Below are 7,189 nucleotides of genomic sequence, written 5' to 3' on the forward strand. Positions count from 1 at the left end.
TATATATATATATATATATATATATCTAACTACATTTTTGCATGCCTCGAGGTGCTGCCCTCTTCAACTTTTCAATGTTTCTATGCCAACCGCCAGCCATATCTATAGCTGACTCGGGGCTGTCTATGCACGCCGAAATATTAAAATTAATGAGGGCCTAAAATTATTATATTTATTATTATGTTAAAATTAATTAATTTCTTTTACGGTTTCGTTTTTAAAAAAGGGACCTTTTCGAGGTAGTAAATAAATTTAAAAAGAAATAAATTTTTAATTAATTCAGAATTTAGTTAAATGAAAAAATCTAATAAAGCTTAGTTAAATTAATTCCTCGTCTGGTTTCTTTTAAAAGAGAGTTTTTCGAAATACTGTATAAATAAGTTAAAAAACAATTCTTGTAATTTTTTAGAATTGTAGCGAAATTTCAAACATCATTTTAAAAAATATAATTTTTACAAAGATAGTGAATTGAAGGTTCGAATACTTCATTGTATAAATTTATTCTAGATGCATTTTTAAATCCTAAAATATCTTATTATTCTTTCGCATAATTAAGGTATAACTGAAGTCATATTTAGACTTCTTTGTAGGGTCGAATTGACATTTTACATTTAATTCCGAGGAAAAATTTAAGGTTTTCACTACTCATTTGTTTAATTACAAAAACCAGTAACTAGACTGTGCCTTGCACATTAAAATTTAATTTTAAGTTTGGGGGCAGTTAACCACTTGCAATTCTTATGCTTATTACTCGTAGAATTCACAACTTTAAAGAAATCCAAATAGTTTATAAAAATAATTCAAAGAATCGAAGAATCAAAAAAAATTCTAAAGAAATATAAGGCGTTTAGGGGTGCATCTCAGCAACTAAGGCTATTACAAAAAAAAATGGAAAAGAAAAGTATCCCAAAGAATTAAAATAATTCAATAAGATTTTGTGAGCCGAGAAATGACCGGAAATCTGTTTCCTTGATTCATTGGTGTTTTCCTGTAAAAATAGTTATACTTTTTCGTACTTGTAAAAAAATTCCTGCCAACAATTCAACAAATTTTTGATTTTATTTATTTCTTCAAGTGAATTTTTTTTAAGTTTGCAATAACAGAGAAAAACGATGCAATTAGGGGTTTTAAGGGTTTAAAAGTCGTGATTTATTATTTTCATAAGTAGCCTTACAGTTAATAAAATCCCTCGTATCAGTTATTATTTAAAACTCACTTTCAATTGATTTGAATGCAATATGAAACGCTTTAAATTCCTAAGATTTAAAGTCGAAATATGTAATGAATTTGCAACAAAGAAGATTAATGTTCTTACCGAAAAAGACGAATTTTTAACAAATTCCATGAATTTTCAACCAAATAGCTGAATTTTTAACTTATAAAGGATACATTTCTATTCAAGAATAGACAAGTTGCAATTATAAAAAAAAGTAATTTTTAACATAAAAAACCAAATTGTCAACAAAAAAAGTACAATCTTAAGCCAAAGAGGTAAATCTTGCAGAAATATGATTTTTAAAAAACTAGATTTAACAAACACGAAAAAAAACAGGGAAAAGTTCATTTACAAACGAATCCTACTTTAATTTTCTACCATCTGTTAAATTATTAATCAGAATATACTAATTTAGAACTTAACAATTGCATTTTTAATAAAAAGACGATGTAAAAAAAATCAAGAAAATTAATTTTCGACCAAAAAGATGAATTTTCAACAAAACAAAAGACTGTTCTACCAAATAATTAAATTTTAAACGTATAAAGTATAAATTTCTAACAAAAATGCAAAATTTCAAACTTTCAGATAAAAAATTAATTTTTAACAAAACAAAAAACCCAAAATGTCAAGAAAATTGTTACATGTTAAAAAAAAGAATAATTTGCAACTAAATCGAGGAATTAAATTTTCAACAAAATAGTCAACCACAAAGATCAAGGGCAGTCCAAAAAAATTAATCTTTAATGATAAAGTTCAACTTTTAACCAAGTCGTTTAATTTTCAATTAAAGAAGATAAATTGCGAACAAAATAGTTTAATTTTTAACCACAGAAATGAATTTTCCAGCATTGTATTAATGCTCTACCAAAATAAGATGAGCTTTCAACAAAATATATTATTTTTTAATAAAATTTTTGAGTTTTAAAGCCGGGAGAAGCAATTTTAAACCAGAAAATGTTAATGTATAGTAAAAATATCAATTTAAATCAAAAATTAAATGTTTACCTTGTTAGTTAAAAAAAATTATTTCTTATTAAAAAAATGAATTTTCAACAAAATAGTTACATTTTTAACAAAATAGTTTAGCCTAAAAATGACTTTTCATCCGCAGAAGGTTAGTAGTGAATCCGCGAAATTTTCGACCAAAGAGGTGAATCTAAAACCAAAAGAATCATTTTTTTACCAAGTAGTTCAAATTTTAACCAAGCTTCTGAATTCCTAACGAAACAAGATGACCTTTTAACAAAATAGTTCCATTTTTTACAGAATAATAAAATTTGCAACTGAATACTAGAATTTTTAACCAAACGAGTTGATTTCCGAACCACAAATATAATAGTAGACTTTCTATCAAAAAGGATTCAAGCGAAAAAAAAACGAAAAAAGGGGGTTTCTTAAAAACAGAGAAAAAAAGAACAATTCTTTAAAAGTTAATAATAAGGAAACATACTAAATGTTATCTAAGTACGTAACTTTTCAATTTTATTTATATTGGACAAAATATCAATATTACAGAGAAAAGTAACAGCGTTCCACTTTGAAGAATTCAAATGATTTAAAAACTGGAATTAATAACAAAAATTAAAGGGCCTCTAATTTTTCTCATTCTCATCATTTATGATTGAGAAAGGATAAGAAAAGAAAGGTCCGACAAGTCCGAAAAAGGATGAGTTCGTTAAACAGCCATTTTGGATAAAAATACAAATTTGGGATCATTTTTGTATACTTAAAAATTCCTTATGAATTTTTTTACTCAGAGTTATAGCATTTTAAAAATTTTTAATATCAATCGAAAATCAAAATTATAAGCCAAACAGCGCACGATATAAAATAAGCAAGGAAAAATATTGCTTTTTAAAAGCCCTACAAGATTATCATACAAAATTTTTAGATTTTCTTGTAAACTTGAAAATTCTAATTTTTATTGCACAAAAAATAATGAGATATGAAAAATTTCATTTTCGGGTCAAACTGTGCAGGATACGAAAGAAGATGAATCAACCAAAATTGTTATCTCAAAAAAGATCTACAAATTCGTTAATAATCACTTCTTAATAGGAGGCGTACCTTTTGTTTTATTCGCGAAAAATAACATTGAAAATATAAAAAAAAACGTGAAAAATGATACAAGTTACGAAAAAAAATGATTTTACAAAATTTATTTGCCCGAAAAAGAGCTAGAAATTTGTTATGTATTACTTTTTGACAGGACACGTAGTTTTGGTTTTGATCATAAAAATGGTAATAAAAATGAAAATGAAAAATTTGTGAAAAAATAACAAAAGGTACAAAAAAAAATTGATAGAAAAAAGTTATTCACCCAAAAAAGTGATACAAATTTGTATTCATTGATTACATTCTTATTATTTATGATGGAGAAAGTATTAGAATTCCCAAAATTTGACACCACAACATTTAAATTTTGAACCAAATAACGCAAATGTGACAAAAAGTCTCAAGGAGAAATGATAGGTTTTGAAAAATCCTACAAAATTTCTTTAAACCACTTTTCAATAGGACTCGTAATTTAGATTTATCGTAAGTAATATATCCAGATAATCGAAAATCCTAATATTTCGCTAAAAGACGCGAGATACGTAAACAAATCTAAAAGAAGACTTATAGGATACTTTGCTTTATACATGTATAAAAAATAATATGAAAACTAAAATCCTATTATTAGCATAACAACGCGAGATAGAGAAATATGTCTAGAAAAAGGATGGTATTTTTTAAGTTTATTTTAAGGTGGTTCAGAAAATATAAATTTACAACTGTCTGTCAACAAATGAGTGCTCAGCGCGAGTGTCACGATAATATTGTGTATCTCAAAGCCTACAGAGCTTTTAGAAACTTAATCTTTAACTATACGAGGTGTGTTCAAAAACTAAGGTGACTTTATGGTTTTCTCAAAAAATATTGATTTATTCCTCAATATTTATGTTGTCCCCTTCAAAGTATTCCCCCTCAGATATAATACACTTTGTGCCAACACTTTTTCCAATCCACTTCTGATAATCATTTTGTGGTATAGCCTTGAGTTCTTTCAGCGATGCAGTTTGTATCTCCTCAATCGTTGAAAATCGATGTCCTTTAATGGGTCTTTTCAGTTTTGGAAAAAGAAAAAAGTCACTGGGGGCCAAATCCGGTGAATACCATTACTGACTTCATTCAACATCTCCTGAGCGATGGTCATGCGATGGATCTTTTGATCATAATTAAGCAGTTTTGGAACAAATTCCGCTGACACACGTCTCATGCCCAAAACGCCCGAAAAGATAGCATGGCATGAGCCAACCGATATGCCAACATCTTCAGCAACTTCTCTGATGGTAATTCGGGGATTTTTCAACACCATTTCTTCGACTGCTTGAACGTTTTCATCTGTTGTTGACGTGCTGGGACGTCCAGGGCGAGGTTCGTCTTCGACATCTTCTCGGCGTTCTTGGAACAGCTTGTACCACTTATCCATATTTTTCTTGCTCAGAGTAGACTCACCTTATGCAACTGTCAACATTTCAAGAGTTTTAGAGCACTGGATTCCATTTTCCACACAAAATTTAATGCAAACTCTTTGCTCCATTTTTTGGAAAGAAGAAAATCGCCGAGCACACCAAACCCTTCTAACCTTTTACGCCTCTGCCAGAAAAACAACACGAGCTGTATAGTCAAAACTGTAAACATTGATCGTGACGAGTGTATCAACACAACAAAACAAAAAATTTAAAACTTGAATGTACGTAGCCCGCGAAAATTGAAAAGTCACCTTACTTTTTGAACACACCTCGTACTTATGGAAGCAAAAAATTCAGAATATGAACACGCATATAAATACTGAGATCTGAAGAGATGTTTTTGATAAAGTTTCATTCAAGCATTCTAAATGCAAAGAATAAATATCTGAGCGCGAATCGCGGGAATAAAAAAACGCGCGCCCCAGGCGCGCTCAAACTTGCGAGCGACGGGCTGGCGCACGATGATAATGTGCCCGCGACAATAAATCGTTCATTTACGGATTATTTATTGCAAACTAACAAATGAGAGATAAATTTTTTGAGTTTTTGAAACTTTCCAATAATTTCTCACCTTTTAGTTTAAATTGAGAAATGTAAAGCAAAATATTTATATATTCTGATCAACCACTCGATTAAAATTCAAAAATACATTTTTTAAATCTTTAAATTATGGGGTTCTTAATTTAAAAAATCGGGACGTAATTTACATACATAGTAAGATATGTAAATTCTATAAAATATTATATAAAAAAATATAATAAAAAATAATTTTATTATATAATTTTATCGTTTCATTATAATTTATTTAATTCATAATTAATTGCACAAATATAGAAATTTACGAATTATTGTTTACTTAAATTAATAATCGTGAGGGAGGCGGTATTCCTATAAAATTTAACTCTACATCTAAAAACTCCAAATCGCTAATTATACATACGAGAACGCTATACGATCATATTTATTTAAAAAATTAATTATTTTAAATTTCAACTCAATATGTTTATCAATTAAAACTTTTAATGTCTTCAATCGTATAGTTTCATTTAGTAAGATTTCTACCGCCTCTTTTTCAAAACAACAAAATAATATTATTCATATACAGTAAGTTTTAATTGCAAAATGACTAATTTTTTCCATAAAAGATGTATAGCAGATAAAAATATTTATTACGATACAATATTGTATCGTAATAAATATTTTCTTGATGCAAAATTCATTCAAATAATTGATACACTAATTGAAAATAATCAATATAAATTCTCGATATAAAATTTGTATTTTATATTTTTAAGTATTTAGTATTTACCGACTTGGTGTTGGCTATTTGATGGAATTGTTCTACGGGTGAAGATTGCAGGGGCAAAGTAGTTGTGGGTACGATTTTCCGGTCGATAGGCATGGAGGGATCGGGCAATTTTCGCCGAGAGCGCCGTCTACAATTAGTTCCTCGAACTATATACGTGCCGCATCTAGGCTTATAACATCTTTGGCTTAAGTGTCAGAAGTAACCTTCTTTAAGCACAAAATGTTATCACGCCGTAATAAACTAATAGCAATATAAATGAATTTAACATGTGGTTATTGGGAAACTTCGTTTTCCAAATTCTCTGACTTTATCCCTGACTTTCCTATCATCTCTACGACTGAGAGCTACATATAAAATTTATACTAAAATAGATGAATTTTTACACGAACAAGACGAATTAAAAAAAAAATAGTGGAACTTTCAACCAAGAAAGATTTCAGATGAACTTTCCGCACGAAAATATTCATTCTTAACAAAAACTTAATTAGCTGACAAGATAGTTCAATTTTTAACCAAAAAAGAGGAAACATGAAACCAAAAAGACTAATTATCTACAAAATAAACGAATTTTCAACAAAAAAACTTAAATTTTCCACCGAAAATAGAAAAGTCGCAATCCCAGTTCGATAAAGTAATTTAAAAAAAAAACACATTTTCAACAAAATAGATTTTCAACCAACAGAGATGAAACTACACCTAAAGAAAGTTAAACGAAGCAGTTCATTTAAAAATAATAATAGACCAGTAATTGACACTACTGAATATTTCACATACAAAATTTAAGTAGTTTAACTTTTACCCAAGCAGTTAAATGTTCAATTAAAAGAGATTCATTTTTAACAAAATAGTAAAACTTTCAACCAAACAGACGAACCTGCAAGCAATAAAATAAACCTTTAACGAAGAGTTCTAGCCTTTAGACAAAGATATCAATTTCAAATAAAAAAAAAGATGAAATTTCTATTAAAACTGATAAATTTAAAACAAAAACACGAATTTTCTAAATACACTGAAAAACATGGTTAGTTGCGACAAGAAGTTCCTTATTAGTAAAGTCGTTATTAGCTACAACAACTACTTCGATGGTCATAGTAACTAACCAGTTTTGTATGGCAACAAGTCGCCGTTAGTCCTCCAATGAAGGTT

Source organism: Belonocnema kinseyi, chromosome 9 (genome assembly GCF_010883055.1).
Source record: "Belonocnema kinseyi isolate 2016_QV_RU_SX_M_011 chromosome 9, B_treatae_v1, whole genome shotgun sequence".
NCBI lineage: Eukaryota > Metazoa > Arthropoda > Insecta > Hymenoptera > Cynipidae > Belonocnema > Belonocnema kinseyi.